The following is a 17667-nucleotide window of genomic DNA, read 5'->3' as shown; positions in this document are numbered from 1 at the left end:
AAATGGGGTTTATGCCAGGCAGACAGACGTCGGATGCCACCAGGCGTATTATTGACCTGGTGCATCTCGCTGAGAGTTCCCATACCCCTTCTCTGCTCCTCACATTGGACGCAGAGAAGGCGTTTGATAGAGTCAATTGGCTCTATATGCGGATGACCTTGGAGAAGTTCGGCTTCTCGGGGGGCATCTTGTCTGCTCTGTTGGCACTCTATTCCTGCCCTTCGGCCCAGGTTCTCGCTTTGTGCGTTGCCTCGGCCCCGTTCGTCATTTCTAATGGCACCCGCCAGGGCTGTCCTCTCTCTCCAGCGATTTTCAATCTGATGATTGAGCCGCTGGCGGAGGCCATTCGTTCTGACGACGGGGTCGAGGGGTTCCGACTGGGAGACACCGTCCACAAGGTTAACCTGTTTGCGGATGACGTTGTGGTGGTCCTAACAAACCCGGTCCGGTCCTTACCGGCGGTTCACAGGATACTGCTGGCCTTCGGGGAGATTTCCTACCACAAGGTCAATGCCTGCCCTTCTCCAACTGAACTATCCCTACCAATGGACGGTAGATCAAATCCCGTATCTAGGAGTGCGAGTTACCCCGAGTATAGCTAGACTCCTCCCTGCTAACCTAGACCCCTTGCTTAAGAAAATCAACAAAGAGATGGGGGACATGGCTAAGACTGACATTTCCTGGGGCGGTCGGATGGCCGCCTATAAGATGATGATCCTGCCACAAATACTCTACATCTTCAGGGCGATTCCCATCCCCTTCCCCAGGAAATACATGGTTGCCCTATCCTGTAGTTTACGTAACTTTATCTGGTACGGGAAGAGGGCCAGAGTCGCTACATCCCTGTTAATTCAGCCCAAGGCTTTGGGAGGCGCCAAGCTCCCGGATCTCTCGACGTATTACTGGTCCACTAGACTGGATCAACTGAGGGCTTGGTTTGACCCGGGGAACTGCTTCCCCTGGAAGTCTCTGGAGGGTCACATGGGGCCTATCAAAGACCTTCGGTTGATGCTTTTGAGTGACCTTTGGATACGATGGCCGCTATCGGGGCTCCCCCCGACGTTGCGGGAGGCCCTACTCTCCTGGAGGAAGTTGGGGGAAACATGCGTGGGCGAAGTTGGGGTGGCTCCCCACTCCTCTTCATCCTTGCCTGTGACTGTGTTATCCGCACACATACCCTCTCTGTCAGTGTCCCGTTTGCTTGATTTAGGCCTCTCCGAACTTTCCCATTTTTATGCGGACGGTGAACTGTTGACCCCTCAGCAGCTGATGCACAGCTTCAGGGTGCCCCCTTCCCTCTACTTTCCAATACTGCAGATATGTAGCTTCCTCAGGAAGCATCCCCTACGGACCGTAAAAATCCCTATAAAAGCATGGGCGTTTTACCATTCCTCACTGAAAAAGGCCAAGGGCATCTCTCTGTTTTATGACTTGCTCCTGCGCAGGACGGATCCTCCAGTCTCTGTATCTATGCAGAGATGGGAGAGAGATCTTGGTGTTGCCGTCACCCCAGAACAGTGGTCCAGGGCCCTTTCCGCTACTTACCAGTACTCCCACTGTACTTCGCATTGGGAGATGATGTTGAAGATTGTTAATAGGTGGTATTACACCCCACACAGGCTGTCAAAAATGTTTCCATCTGTTCCTGATCTCTGTTGGCGTGAATGTGGACATAGAGGGACGTTGGCACATGTTCTGTGGGAATGTCCCTCGTTGACAAGTTACTGGAACAGGATCTTTAGATGTATAGCGGAATGTACGGGTATATTGGGTCCCCCTAGGAAGGAACTGGCTCTGCTGAACGTGGGTATTGAGTCCTACCCTGCCGAATATAGACAGGTCGTTACCCATATCCTTCTAGCTTCCAGGACTCTGATCCTGCGCAAATGGCGTTCTCTAGAAGTGCCTAATTTCTCTGAAGTAGTATCAACTGTCAACGGCAACTATGTGCTAGAAAAAGCGCTGGCAGTAAACTCCCTTTCATATGGTCACTTTGTGAAGGTGTGGCAGTGCTGGAGTTACTATCCCTGAATGTACTCTGAGTATGTGGAGGGGATGCGGGGGCCTCCCCCGTGGCAAGTATGTTCCCACAGGGGGCTGTGGGGGTGGCTCTCGCTCCTCCCTACTACGGGCTCTCTTTCCATATGGGATATGCCTACTTTTATGTTAATACTGGAATCTCTCTTTTCTTTCGGCTCTTTTATTGCTGATGGTAATATGTATGGTCCTTATGTCGGATTCCCTTCCCTTTTCTCCCTCCCCCCCCCCGCCCCCCCTCCCTCTTCCCCATTTACTGTTGCATTTTCGTTAATGTTGCAATGTACCTGACTGTGTTATGGTTGGTTTCCTTGTATGATGTTGAATTTCAATAAAAAAGAACATTAAAAAAAAATAAAAACTTTGTAATAGATACTGTATATTGCTGAATTGCAGATAACTGTATGTGTTGCATTTGTTTAATAAAAATATTTGGAAAAAAAAATGATAATAAAAACATATATACATATGTAAGTGAGGAGTCTGTGATCTTTATCCGCAATCTATATTAACCCATATACACTATTATGAAGGTATTTTACTTGGTCTATAGGGAATGGGAATCCAATATATATTGAAGAAATATAGTTACAATGGGCACAAGGTCAGTTTAATTTTAGATGGTAACATTGTATACCTATAGAGAGGGGGGTTCATTTACTCAAGATTAAATTCATATAGCCCAAATGTCTCTATTATTATATAGAGATCTAACAACTTGTTATACATACCTTGATGCTTTGCTTTGCATAAAACACTGTCCAACACATCAGCCTAAGCAAGAAAACAAATGGCCCATCGTAGACTTGTTACAAGTCCTAAAGTCTGAAGCAACATGTGTGTACTCCTATGGGACAAGCATATTTACAGACCATAAGTTCTAAGATTTCCCTCTTAATCTTAAGGTCCCATGTGTCATAAATTATAACTGTCCTTGTGCCCATTGTAACTACACTCCTTCAATATATATTGGATTGTCATTCCCTATAGACCAGGTAAAATACCTTCATAGTAGTGTATATGGGTTGATATAGATTGTGCATGAAGATCACAGACTTCTCATTTACATATGTATTTATGTTTTTAAAGGGGTTTTGAGAAAGAATATACCGATACAATGAATAGACTCCAATCAGATGCTGGTCCCCTGTGTCAGCCCCCAGATATATGTGACATAAACATGCCTCTTACCATAATTTATTTAAGTGATGCCTATAATAAGTTTTGTATAAATATTTTTTTAAAATAATGTAAATTGTTGTTTCTTTACTTATATGAAACTAATAATAGTATCTATTTAAGATTACCAGAATGTGTGATACACCTGCTGTTTGTCCTGAGGAAGTACTTTGTGAAACACCTCGACCAGTAACAGCATACACTTACTTCAATATATGGATTGATCATATATAGGTGTTTTCACAAAAATCCTTACAAGGATATTGTTATCACAATTTTAATTGTGTGTTTCTTTTATGTATAGTCCCCTTGTGGCGCCTGTCTTTTTAGAGCTGGTTCACACTGAGGCGACACGACTCCTTACTACTTCGGGGGGCGACTTGTGCATTACCATGCACCACGACTTTGGAGCGACTTGCAGGGACTTCACATAATGGAAGTCTATGCAAGTCGCTCCGAGGTCGCCCCGAAATAGTAAAGGACCCTTTTTCTAAGTCGAATCGACTTGTGTCGCTCCTATTAGAACGGGTCCTGTAGCGGTCAATGGACCGCGAGGGAGCGCGACTTGTCAGGCTGACAATTCGCGCTAGTGTGAACCGGCTTTTAATGATTTATGATAAAATATTTATTTTTTAATATATAACAAATCTGTCTCATGTAGTGCGATTAAAATCCACCACAAGCAGAAATATGTCTTGCAAACACATTGCACATATACCAATATATTGGGATGTGGCATAGGTAGGTCCTTCCCCCCTTTTTTCTCTTTATCAGAATGTAAATTATGAATAAATCAATATCAAGTAGCAGGAAAGTTGTCAGCAAAATTAATGCACTACTTTTGTTTCATACGTTGGCTATAGTTTTAAGCCTCTGATCAGATCTCAAGTCCTTAATGTAAGTTCTAAGGCCTCCCACCACTATAACAAGCAAGAGGTAAAAAAACACATAATGAAGTATCAGTGATCACCGTCACAATATTTTACAGTATATTCATACATAACTATTGATGCTGCTGCACATAATTATTCTATAACCCTAATACAAACTTTTTTACAATCTTGATACAATCTTACTTTTTTGTAGAACTCTCAACTTCAGCTGTCTTATTAGGATTCAGCTGAGGAAACACTAAGACAGTGTTTTACAGCTTGAGAAAGACTGCATTAGACATGCATTATTTTTGTGAATGAGTAGGGGTACCTTGTTACCCTTACACATTTATAAGTAGGAGGCAGTATCTGGGGGACTCCTCATCTTTAAACAGGGTTTCTATAAGCCCCCATCCACAGACCCCCCCCCCCCCACAGTCACCCAACCATTGTTATGGAGAAGAGGCCCTTGTTTTCACCAACAGGGGGGCAGGGTGCTTTGACAGGAGAGTCCCTGTTGAGGGCATGTAGCCTGGTATGGTTCGGTAGGAACTCTGCATTCTCGAAAAAAGGGCCCAGCATATTTTTGGGGGGCCATCCTTTTTTTTTTCTTGAATTCTTTCTATATATCTATACCAGACCCTTATCAAGGATAAGGGACTGATTTTTATTTTAGGGGGAAACCCACACATTTTTTGAAGAGGGGTCCTCCATAAACATCTATATCAGCCCTCTTTTGAGAGTACACACATGGGATTGCTATGGCTATAATGAGCATTCATGTTGCATGTTTCTTAGGAGCACCATTTGATAAAAACAATCACCAAATACAAGTGCAGGAGTGCAGGGTACACTAATATGAGAAAAAGGTATCTACCAATGTTTATTTGTTTTGCTTTTGCTTTGCCACATACAGTATTTGTATTAATTGTAATTACTGTTATGTGAGAACTATTTGTACTTTTGCCTTTGAGAATTGGAATCAATTGGCATATTGATCTGTGAGGTGCATTGGCTGACCCGTGTTCGGGTTTGTTATGGATTTTTGTGCCCATGTTGTGTCATTCTCCAGCCTATGGTGGGCACTGCATAGGCAGTGGAGGTTATGGAGCTGTCCGAGGCAGCTAACCCTCCAAGCAGTGCCACAGGCCAATCCTGAGGACCAACATGATAGGTTGATGCAGTTGATAGGGTTATTGCTGCAGGCATTACACAGCTCAGAAAGGACCTTAGAGACCCCACCATGTGGCTCTCTGAATTAGAAAACCGCCTGTCAGGCCTGGAAGATGAGGTCCAGAGCTTCCATACATCTGAGCAGCAGTCGAGGCAAACGCAACAATACATCCTCAATAAATTAGACAACCTCAAGAATCAATCCCATTGATAAAATTTGAGGATCATAGGACTCCCTGAGTCCTCGAACTCTAGCTCCATGCAGGAAATTTTGGCTATGCGTATCCCAGAAGCCCTAGGGATCACGTCACCATGTCTAGTGGAGAGAGCGCATCACCTGGGTCTGCCATCCAATGACAGATGCACTCCACGTCCTATCATCGTCCACTACCTAAACTATTCTGAGTAGCCACCTTTGGGGAATTCCAGTTCACTCCAACTGGAAGGTAACAAGCTTCTCATGTTTGCAGAATATTCACAAGAAGTTTCTCGCAGACATCAACCGATATGTGCCAAGCCCTTTTAGAAAAGGATCAAATTCACCTGGCGTATCTGGCCACACTCTGCCTTACCAATCCATCTGGAGATCCCAAGTCATTTACTCATCGAGAAGATGCAATACACTTCCTGCAAATATACCTGAATATGCCTTTGGTCTTTTCCTCAGCTTCGGCCCAACGCGCCTCACCGAACCACTACCTTATTAGCACATAGCCTCACTGCAGAACGGGCACACTGCTCTATCTGAGTGAATCCTGGGGCTACACCCTCTCTGGCAGCTTCTTCATGGGTACTCCCTGGGGTACAATCTCCTTTATAGTCTGCGGGCAAGTGTCCTACATTTCCCCGGTAATGCTGTTTGTTGGTGTAGAAGTACATGCAGTCTAAGCCTAATTTGGTTTGTTCTTGATATTTTGTTCTCCTAGGCCCCTGTTGGATCAGTTCCCCTCTAAACCGTTCTCTCTACGATTCAAGCACTCCCTGATTTGCATTGTGTTGCTAGGCAGTACCTTTGTGGCGTCCCTTGTGTAGCTATGTGCCATCATTTAAATAAAAATCAATCTGCTTTACAAATCCCCCCCCCCAATAGTTTAACACTATAATGGTTGTATCCTGGAATGTCAAGGGGCTACATTCAGCCAAAAGGCGTATAGCGGTTCTAGGCCACATCAAATGCCTTAAAACGGATATAGCACTTCTCACAATAATCGCATGCGAAAACTCTGGGTAGGACAGGTATACGGGTTATCGGCTAACAAGGGGAAAGCTGGGGTATTCCTCCTTGTCCACAAAACATCTCAGTCAAAGGAGATAACGAGGGATGTATCCTCACAGCAAAACTTAAAACCTGCTCCCGGGAATGGGCTTTATCAAATGCCCCGAAATCTCCTTCCAAGCAATTTTTCCAAAATCTGACCTCATGCTAGCCCCAAACATACACCTCCCCCTACTCATGGGTGGAGACATCAACTCACGTTAGAAGCCCCCTTGAAGGCAAATCTCTAGGGAATGCCTCCCTCGGCACCTCTCCCTCGAGTGCCCCCTACTCCCTTGCTGAAATTCACAGGCGTACTACAGCTGATGGATCTTTGGAGACTGGCAAACCCAGATGGCAGAGAATACCTATGGATGGTCAGTGGCAACCTTTAAGAATAATTACAACATATAATTCTCAACATCTGCTTGTCAAAAAGCAAATTTACAAATACTGGCACCTTTTACAGGCTGTTTCTAGAATTGCGCAAACAATACCACCTGCCCCCTTGGTCACCTATAGGAAAGCACTCTCTATCAGGGACAAACTGGTCTCTAGTATGTTCAAATCCACATCCGCTTCACATACTCTGCCTTGGGGTACCTGGGTATGTGGATTAAGCCAATAGTGTGGCTTTGTAAGGTCATCCAAAATGCACATCCTTTCTAATGGTCAAAAGGCTAAACCCCAACATAATGTCACCTGCCAAACCCAGGGGGTGGTCTACATTGTGGACTGCCCTGTGGGGCCTCCTATTTAGGATTCTGGCGTAGAATTAAAGAACATGTGACATTTTCCAACTCAGGGGATATTTACTCAGCCATCGGAAGGCATATGGCCAAGGTACATAACTATCATGTTCCTCCTCTCCTCTTCCTGGCTATGGATTCCCATTCTCCTGACCCCAGGAGAGGAGATTGGAACAAACCTTTGCTTAAAAAAAAGAAAAAACGCTGGATACATAAATTGGGGGCTACCAAACCACTTGGACTAAATTAAATAATCAGTTATAGACCCTTCTTGGAGGGCTTCTCGCCTAGAAAGTCAGAACACTTTATGTGATGTACACTAGAAAATGATGGGTCCAGGATTGCTCATTGTGTTCTTTTTTTCTCTATTTTTATTCTCATTTTTCTTGACTCTGTCCCATTCTCACTTTTGGGCTATTCTTAGCCCTCTGTTAGCTCTTTGTCACACATTTATATGATATAGTTTTATTGATTTAATGATTGATTGCCATACACAATTGTAAATGATGGAGGTCTCTCTTAAATATGGAATCACTTTTTATTTACTGCCCCTAGTGTAGCCTGCACTATTCCATCTAGAGCGTACATCCTCTGCAACTTTTTATGGCCACTTAGCACTCCTGAGCATCCGACACATGTAGCCCCCTCTGGTTACACGAGGGGGGCTGATTGTTGTGAAGATGCCCTTGGGGGTTGTCTTCCTCCTCCTTGTAGACAGGATGACACTTTGTGTTGTCATGTCTACTTCACGTGTTGAGTCAATGCCATCATGTTCTTTGCCCTTTTCCAAAATGGTGGCTAGCAAACTTCCGGTTCTGGATGTGATGTTGCCGCATGTCCGGCGATGACGCACTTCTGTCCAGGCTCAGGTGCTGGCTAATGCCGGCGGGGGACATTGGAGACAGCTGTCTCCTGGCTACCTGTCTGAAAATAATAAGTTCCCTCCTTTTTCTCTGCACTTGGACTGCCCCCCCCCCATGGCTTTTCCAGGGATACTCCATGCACCTGGAGCACTCTAAACTGGGCACACACAGACCCAGAGATGTCAGTATTTACCTGCAGGTACTCTGGGTATTTGAGCCACCCATCAGTACTTATAAATGTTCTAGTAATAAGACTATATTTGTTTGTATACTTATACTTTACATTTTCATTACTAGACATATTCAGCCTAAACATTCAGGTTGCTGTTTTATGTCCCTTGTGTTTGTGATATGGTGCTGTGGATGTAGGGCAGCTCCATCTTTTTCCATCTTCTGGATGGACCTCCAACATAATGTTTTTGGATTGTTTGTTTTTGTAAGTTAAAGTTCCTTTTTTTCAATATGATTTATTTTATCTATTGTGTATGTACACATTCTTACTTATCTATATTTCCTAGAGATTTCAATGTGATGCTAATGTCCACTATCCCCCTGAGGAAGACTGACTAAGTCGAAATGTTGAAATGTGTTGGGACTCTGGACACAGACTATTGGGATCGGATTTTGATATGTTTGACAATTCATCACTAGATATATTTTGTTCATCTCCTTGTTATATGTAGAGCTTTTATGTCATTATGTGTAATATTTGTTAAATTTTCTCCCATGAGTTCCAAGTTTTGAGAATTAATTTAACATATTTTTTCAATAAAATATCAGACTTTTTATCCTATGTATGATTGAATGATTATTCGGGCATCGTTGAAAGTCCCCTTTTTTCCCCTCCTTGCTCTGGTGGTGTGTTTTCTATGGCAGAGAATACTTGTTGTTTTAACATTTTATCTAGGATAGACTTCACTTTTTCCAGTTCTATCTTATTAGACCACATCACCAATCCTTACATTCACAAGATTGCTATTTCAGGCCATACCCCAATTTTGGTTGAACTGACTGGCTTCGCTGTACAGTAATCAGTCAAGACCTGGATCTTCCCTTCCTATCTGGCACACAACCAAGTTCTTTAAAAGGTTATAAGGTATATATGGGCGGACTATGTAGCCATCAATTCAGAACATAGGGAAGATCCAAACCTTTTCTGGGAAGCTGGTAAGGCTATGCTGCAGGGCAGAATCATCTCATTTGCAGCTGGCTATAAAAAAGAAAATGTAATCGAGCCATACTGCGAGGTGAGTAATGCTTAGCTACGCTACCTCCAATATATGGAAATTTCCTGTGGCCCTAGTGTCCATGAGAACAACCCCCCCCCCAGCTATATTGTTATTGTCACCCTTGATGCCGTAAAGGCTTTCGATAATGTCAGTTTCCTCTAATTTTTGTTGTTCCTCTCGAGTCTCTCCTCTCGAATGCTTCTCTGGTCCTTTCCTGCATCTCATTTCTACCAAGTACTCTGCTCCATCAGCAAATGTTGTAGTGGTGGGTCACGCTTCCAACAGCATTTGCCTTAATAAAGTCATGCAGCAGGGGTGTCCCCTCACACCTCTGTTGTTCAACCTTGCATTCTAACCCCTTTCCTGTTATTTGCTTTTTCACTCGGATCTTCATGGAGTCAGGGTAGGCCACCAGAAACTATGTACTGCCCTGTTCACCAACGATATATTGATCTTTACTTCCAACCCTCAGATGGACATGAACCACATCTAAGAGATTTTCACATGCTTCTAGGCATGCTCAGGTTTGAGGATTAACACCTCAAAGAGCACCCCCCCCCCCCCAGATAGTCAATTTGGTATTTCCATTTGCCAAGAACTACATTCGTTGAAATAGGTAAACTGCCCTCCTCCCTTTATAATCTCAACTACCCCCCAGTTCTCTCCAAAATAATTAATGGGTTGGAGGACTGGTTAGACCTCCCTCTCTCTTTCTTTGGTAGATGTCACCTTTTCAAAATGGTCAGCTTCCCCAAACTCCTGTACCCCCTCCAAACTATCCCATTGTTGCTATGTCACAAAGACCTTCAGAGGCTTCAGAAGGCCTTAACCAAATTCTTATGATGGGGCCGCCACCCTCGGGTTTCCCTCCAAAATTATACCTTCCCAAAAATGAGGGGGGAATTAATCTTCCAAACATAAGGCTTTGCAACTTGTCTTGTCTCCTAAAGGTGGGTTTAGACTGGATAACTGCTAAATATATATATATATATATATATATATATATATATATATATATATATATATATATATATATATATATATATATATATATATATATATGAAAATTGATCAGTCCTGGTGTACTGACTGCCTAGTGCCTATCTCATTTCTTGAGTCCATAAAATTCCTTGACAGTACTAATACTATACAAAATGATCCTATTTTGGAAAGTAAATAGTTTAAGCTATTTATTAGGAGGTATGGTGAGTTTTTTGAGGTTGTTATTTTTTCCCACAATTATTTGGAAAATGATGAAAGTAAATAATTATTTTTCACATTACTGTCATTTTAACAAGGTATTTCTAACTCACACCATAGGCATACTTTAAATTACACCCCAAAACACATTCAGCTACTCCTCCTGAGTATGTCGATACCACATGTGTAAGACCTTTTCACAACCTAGCCACATAGAGGGACCCAAAACCAAAGAGCTTCCATCCAATTTCTTAACTGCCTATCACGTTTTATGGAGGCCCTGGAGCACCAGGACAGTAGAAACACCCACAGAATGACTACTTTTTGGAAACCAAGCACTGAAAGGTATTTTCTAAGAGGCATAATGAGTCTTTTGAAAATGTAATTTTTTTACCACAAGTTTTGTGAAAAATGTGGAAAGAAAATAAAGATGTTTTTTTGTCAATTGTCAGTTGTCAATTTCTAAGATATATCTAGCACACAGCATAGGCATGCATGGAATTACACCTCAAAACACATTCTGCTTTTCCTCCTGAGTATGGTATTACCACATGTGTAGGACATTTTGAATGTTTGGACTGATTATGTATCCAAAATTGCAACTTTTGTATCACAAAAATCAACACTGTATAGAAAACAGTGTACAGTTTTGGTCACCTGTGTATGAGGGGTCAGTGATTATAGCATAGCGCAACTTCACCTACAGTAGTCCTTGTTCCTAAAAGTCAAGTATGCCAGCCTACTGGTACATGACTGCCCTCATAGCACTATGTTCACTGGCCAGGAAGTGCAGGAGGCTAAACAAAGGGTAAACAAAAGAGTACCTGTGGTTATAGTAGTGAAGTTGTCAGCAGAGGATCGGTGGGACTGGTGTCTTGCAGAAACATATCTAGTGGGATATGCAGATGGGTCAGTACTGGTGCAGGGCAGAGATATTGTCAGCAAACAGGCAAAGGAGTGGTCCTGGCAGAAGGTAGGAACATGGTCCATAAACAGGCCAGGGACAGTGTGGGCAGCAGGCAGAGACATAGTCAGGAAATATCCAAAGGTTTGGTCCAGGCAGCAGGCAGGAACATGGTGCATAAAAAGGTCAGGGTAAGTAAAGGCAGCAGGAAGAGACATGGTCAGAAAATAGGTTAAGACAGCAGGCAGAAACATTAAGCTTAGGACACAGAAGTAGAGACTTTTTCCCTCCAAAAGCTTTTTGAACCTTATGGTCTCCAGACTGGAGCATGGTTAATTAAGCGGCCAAGCTCAGTTCAAGCAGGAGGCATAAACAGGCCAGGGTCAGTTCAGGTAGCAGGCAGAGGCATGGTCAATAACAGGCCGGAAGCAATTCAGGTGGCAGGCAGAGGCATGGCTGATTACCAGGCCAGAGTCAGTTCAGGCAGAAGCAAAGGCATAGTCATACAGGGAAATGGCAGGGAGCAGTCACATGAGAAATTTCTTCACCATACCTTCACTAATATTGTAGTGATGTATGGTAGATATGGAAACAATCTCCTATACAAAAGCCAGGCTGGGAGGGACATTCGAGTGGCACATCTAATTCAGTTACTGGTGCACACATAACATTGATTTAGGCTTTGCGTAGGAGAGATGATATTGGAGAAGTGTCTTTCATGCAGTCTGCTCCCTGCATCAGAACAAAGGGGTTCAGGGGCAGGGCCTTCCAGATAGATAAGGACCAAAATCTCTTCATTCTGCTGACTGGCTGACCTCCCCCTTTTTAAAATTTGTGGAGACCAATCTTTGACAAATCACTTGTGGTTTGTTTATACACTCCCACAGGTCACAATTTCCTGGAGATAAAGATGGCAGAATAGTGGGCGGCTAGTGTAAAAATTGTCTATGTAGAGGTGGTACCCCTTTTGGAATAGTGGTGTTAGAGGGTCCTGTACAATTTTCCACTGCATCCCATATAGGTTGGGCATTAAATGGGCTCCATCTGGCTGTCCTTTCATTCATAAAACCATAAGTTATTGGTGTACCCCCTGGCCCTCTCCCAAAGTTTGTATAACTTTACTCTATATCTGGTTCATTTATTGGGGATATCCTGTTTGATGCCCAGCCTGCCAGTAAGATGGATGGACTCATCAACACAAATATTTTTGTCGGGAGTATACATTTTGGAAAACTTATTGGAAAAAAATTAAAGAGTGGCCACATTTTGTAAGGCTTGTTGTAATTAAGCTAATTTCTAGGAGGGCATACTGAATTATCACTGAAGTGTAAAAAAATGAACGTTCATGGCATGCATCATGTGTTCTGGGTATAACAGGAAAATAGAGTGGCATGTGATGAATGGGATGTGCTGACCAGTAGGAGTGGACTTCATTTTTTTTGTCATAAATCATCCAAGAATATGGACCTAAGTTCTGTAGTAATAGTCGATTAGCAATTATGCATCTTAATCAGGGTAGTAGCTCACAGCTGCTATAGAAAAACACCTGGAGAGATGGATAACCAAACATAAATATCCAACAAAACAAGAGCTTGGGATACACTACCATCCACCTGGTGCTGATCAACCGAACGTTATTCCAAGGCAAAGCCAATATAATATGAGATAAAGTGAGGAATTGTAAGTTTAAAATTTATCAAAACTGATTTTCTTAACATCCACAGAGTCTGTATTTTGTTCTTAGTATTAAAGATCCTTATGCTGATGAGAATATAAAACTATATAAGTGCGCTTGTCTCAGGTAGACACTCACATAATCAATGTGTGGCAACAATCCTGGAAAAGACTCCTGTGCCAGCTGATGGAATGGTGAAGGCATTGTAACTGAATACACATGGAAAGTTGTTTCACTCTTTTTATAATAAATTAAATCTCCCCAATAGATGGTAAGCATTACAAATTACAACAATAAATATATACCATAAGGAATTAGTAATGACAGTAAAAGTAAATATATATAAAGAAAAAAAGTAGAGAACGAAAATGAAATGAAAATCAAGCCAGACGGGTAAATATCCCTTTTATCATAAAGTAATCCTAAATGATCATAACATTAGTAGGGTTGAGCGAACACGGACTGTATTATTCGTGTTCGTACCGAATAATTGGATTTTTGTTACCCGAACACGGACCCGAAAACTTTACTGAATGTTCGGGTAAAAATCCGTGTTCGGTCATTTTATTTCCAGGTTTTGTATGCATTGGCGTGCTTTTCATGGCGGGCTTTCAACAGCCAATCAACAAGCGTTTAACTGGTGTGCCTTAAGCCATCCCAGCCGTGCCTACAAATGTATTAGTAGCTGTGATTGGCCATCTGAAGCATGTGACCAAGTCTTTATAAGTTCGAGACGGAGCGCCGCTGCGTCATTATGCTGTAGTTCAGGGACAGAGCACACATCGTGCTGGCTGCTGATTAGGGACAGACAGGCAAAAATCATTTGTGTCCGAATAGAATTGAGGGACAGGTCAGAGTGTTTTAGGCAGGGCGAGTTGTAGGGCATTTTAGGGCGAGGCTGCTGATTTTTAGGGTCAGTGTTCTACAATCGATTTAGCTGTGTGGGGGGGGGGGTTTGCAGTGACCGATCTTATCAATCGGAAAGGGTGCAGTCCAAGCATCAGGCCTGGGGGTTTAAATGTGCCACATATACTAACAAAGGAAATTATTTTCACACTTCCAAACCATGTAAAAGGTAACAAATATAATTTTATTGGGTTTATATTGACAACAATAGGAAATGTAAGAATAAAATGTGGTACAGCAATCATAAATACATATTATTACATTACATAAAGCCCCAAAGTGTCCGGGCTACATAGATAGAATGAAGAGCTGGAACTACGCGTTTCGCATGAGATGCTTCCTCAGGTTCCAGCAAGGTAGAAATAACAATATGTTCTATGAAATAAGCAACATATACATTAATTTATAAATAAACAAAGATATATGTTAATATTATTCATACATATGGAATATATGGGATTTTAAAAGAAAATTGCCAACTTTACACTGTTTAGATCTTATCAATATATCAAAAATTATTTATCTCTATACGATTAAAAAAAATTTTTTATACCTTTATTCTGACCAGTCTTATATCAATGAATATTTATTTCATATTTTCTAAGCTCTATATTCTAGAAAAAACTCAATTAATGTTATTTCTTTAGTTAATATACTCAAAATAATAAAAGAAAAAAGGGAAAAATAGAGTAAAAGTGAGAGGAAGAGAGAGAGAAAAGAAAAAGAGAGAAAAAAAGAAAAAGGGGGAAGGGGTACCTATTAGCATATATAGTAATTCATTGGAGAAACTTAAGGGGGGGCATATTAGCCATATCCCCGGTCACCCCTGGATGGGAAATCCGGGGCGTCCTGGGGAAAGGGCCAGACAGGAAGAGAGATGAAATACAGATATTGTAGAAAACTGATTTGTAGATGTTTTTCACACGATAATGTATATAAATGGCAAAGATAGCTTACCTATATACTTTTATTAGCGTTGGTTCTTACTGAATATATAGATCTCAATCAGCTGACTGAAGATCTATCCTTCCACATAGCATTAGAGTGGGGGGTGGGAGTGGGGGGGGGGGGAAGGAAAAGGAGAGGGGCAAGTTTTGGAAAAAACGGAAATAACAAGGATGTTTCATTAAAAACCTAAAAATAAAGAGACAATTATACTAACATTAATTATTTCTTAATTTAACAAACAATGTGTAAATAAATAGATAGAGAGGATAAGATATCCAGTATGTTGACAAGTGAAAGTATACTATCCCAAATAAAAAGGGAAAGGGGTTACTAAAGAAGTTAGACAGTGTTACAGAATTCCAAAATGGTATATCAGGGAACAGTGCTGCTTATAAGCAAAGAAGTAGTGATATAAGTGCAGAATGTGCATAATAGAGGAAAAAGGAAAAGAAAGGTGATAAAAAAAGTGCTTAAAAGTGTGAAAGTGTTAATGAGGGTACATGCTTGAAAAGAATTTTTGTTATGATTTGTTTTTTTTTTTTTTTTTTTTTTTAAAAAAAAAAAAAACAATTGTTTAAAGAGAGACTTACCCAATGAAGCTGGGATGAAATATAACGGATAGATATATATATATATATCAGGGTATAGATGAATTACCCAAGGAAATAGTGAATATAGTATATTTAAAAGATATAATAAATCGCCGGGATATAGACTTGGAAGAATATGACCATATCTCTCAATAGCGCTGTATGGGGATGCTTATGACTAAGAAGTCAATTGTAGACATCCAATCTAAAGGAAAAAAAAAAAAGGGGGGGTTTTGTATAGAAAGATTTATCAATTTTGTCCTTAAATGAAGCAAAGAAGGTCAAACAAGACCAAAAATAGAATTTCTAAAGTTTTTTTCTTTTTTTTTTTCCAAAGAGGGATGGACTAGAAAGTATATTTAAAATTCATAAGTTATTACCTGGTTCCATCAGCGTTCAATGAGAGAGTATGTCCATCGTAGAGTATAAAGGTTTGTAGGTAAGTATAGTCCCGTATGTTACGCTGGCCATATTTATTTGCACATTTGTTTGGTGGTTAAATAGAGGTCAGTTTGGCGCCAATTTCAGCCCTCTTGCGTCTCCCGCCCCCCACGTCCGCCCGTCAATTGTCCAGAACGGACTTGCGGGAGGACGTTCCTGTGTATCCGACGCTTGCGTCAACTTCCGGTCATGTGGACCGGAAGTGACGGTAACGCTCCACCTATAGTGTCAGCAGAGATGATACCTTCAAGGAGTAAGCAGCGAGCCATCAAGTTCAAAGATTGTATATGAACCGATTTAGCAGATCGCTCCAACGGCGGCATTCGGCTGCGCTATATGCATACAGTTTAAAAGATTTGTCACAGGAAACAGCAAAAAACAATTAAAGTTTCTAAAGAATAATCCGAGGGAAGCTCGTTTCTCATTTGATCATCAATTGTTTTCCAAAGAGAAAATGTGTCTGTAATAGATCATTTAATATTATTAAAGAGATTATATATATATAAAATAAATGTTATAAAAATTCAAAGGCAGAATAATATGTTTAATTCACTAGTATTAAATTAATTTATATATCTTTTAACCTCTCAAAGGTATATTCATTAATTCATTTGATACTCTGTTGTTTGTAAATATTATGCATAGAAGAGCCTTTTGTATCTTAAGATTTCAAGAAGTATAGGGTGGATTTAAAGGATAACAGGACAAAAGGTACCCCGATAGTTAATTATATGCAAAATGGGAAAAAAAAAAAAGGGGAAGGGATGGGAAGAAGGGGAAGGGAAAAAGGGGGGAGGAAAGGGAGAGAGGGATGACTTTTTATCCCCAGGAGCATCATGACCGACGAGCCAGGGCAGGAAGTGGAAGAAATAGGATGGGGTTTAATCCATCTACCGTTATAGGTGGTTAGCCTCTCAAAGTTACCCCATAAAGACAAGGACAATGCTATTTTTCCAAGAACGGTGCGTAGCTCAGATGATCGTTTAGGCCTGGGGGACTACAGGCCTCTAAATTGAAAATCCAGCGAGATTCTCTTTGAAGAATAACATTGTCGAAGGGTCCTCCCCTGGGGCCTGGGTGGACCCTTTCTAGGGCAAAAAAACTAAATTTGGGCCGTTTATATCTGTGTACATGGGCAATGTGACGAGCTATGGGGCTTTCAAGATCCCCTCCTTTTATGTATGTCACGTGGTCTTTAATGCGTTCCCAAAAATGACGTTTAGTTTTGCCTACATAAAAGGCTGGGCATTCGCATTTCCACAAATAAACAACACCAATTGTCTCACATGTGACAAAATGTCTCGATATGAAGATTTTTCCATTTGGTAGTTTCTGTTGCGTTTTAGTGGCTATGAATTGGCAGTATGTGCAGGAACGACATGGAAACGTCCCATGTGGTAATTTTGCACATGGGTCCTTTTTTTTATTTCTCTCATAGTGGCTAACTGTAACTAAGTCACCAACCGATTTATTCCTCCTAAATATAAGGTTGGGTTTGGTTTGTACAAAGTGATTTAGAACCTTGTCTTCTGTTAGTAAATGCCAGTGTTTTTTTACAATTTTTTTCACCTGGTCCGTTTGGGAACGCTTTGGAGCGCTACCGTCACTTCCGGTCCACATGACCGGAAGTTGACGCAAGCGTCGGA

Source organism: Pelophylax lessonae, assembly GCF_965119305.1.
Source record: "Pelophylax lessonae genome assembly, chromosome: 8".
Lineage (NCBI taxonomy): Eukaryota > Metazoa > Chordata > Amphibia > Anura > Ranidae > Pelophylax > Pelophylax lessonae.
The sequence above is the reverse complement of the archived record's forward strand: the minus strand, read 5'-3'. Positions refer to the sequence as shown.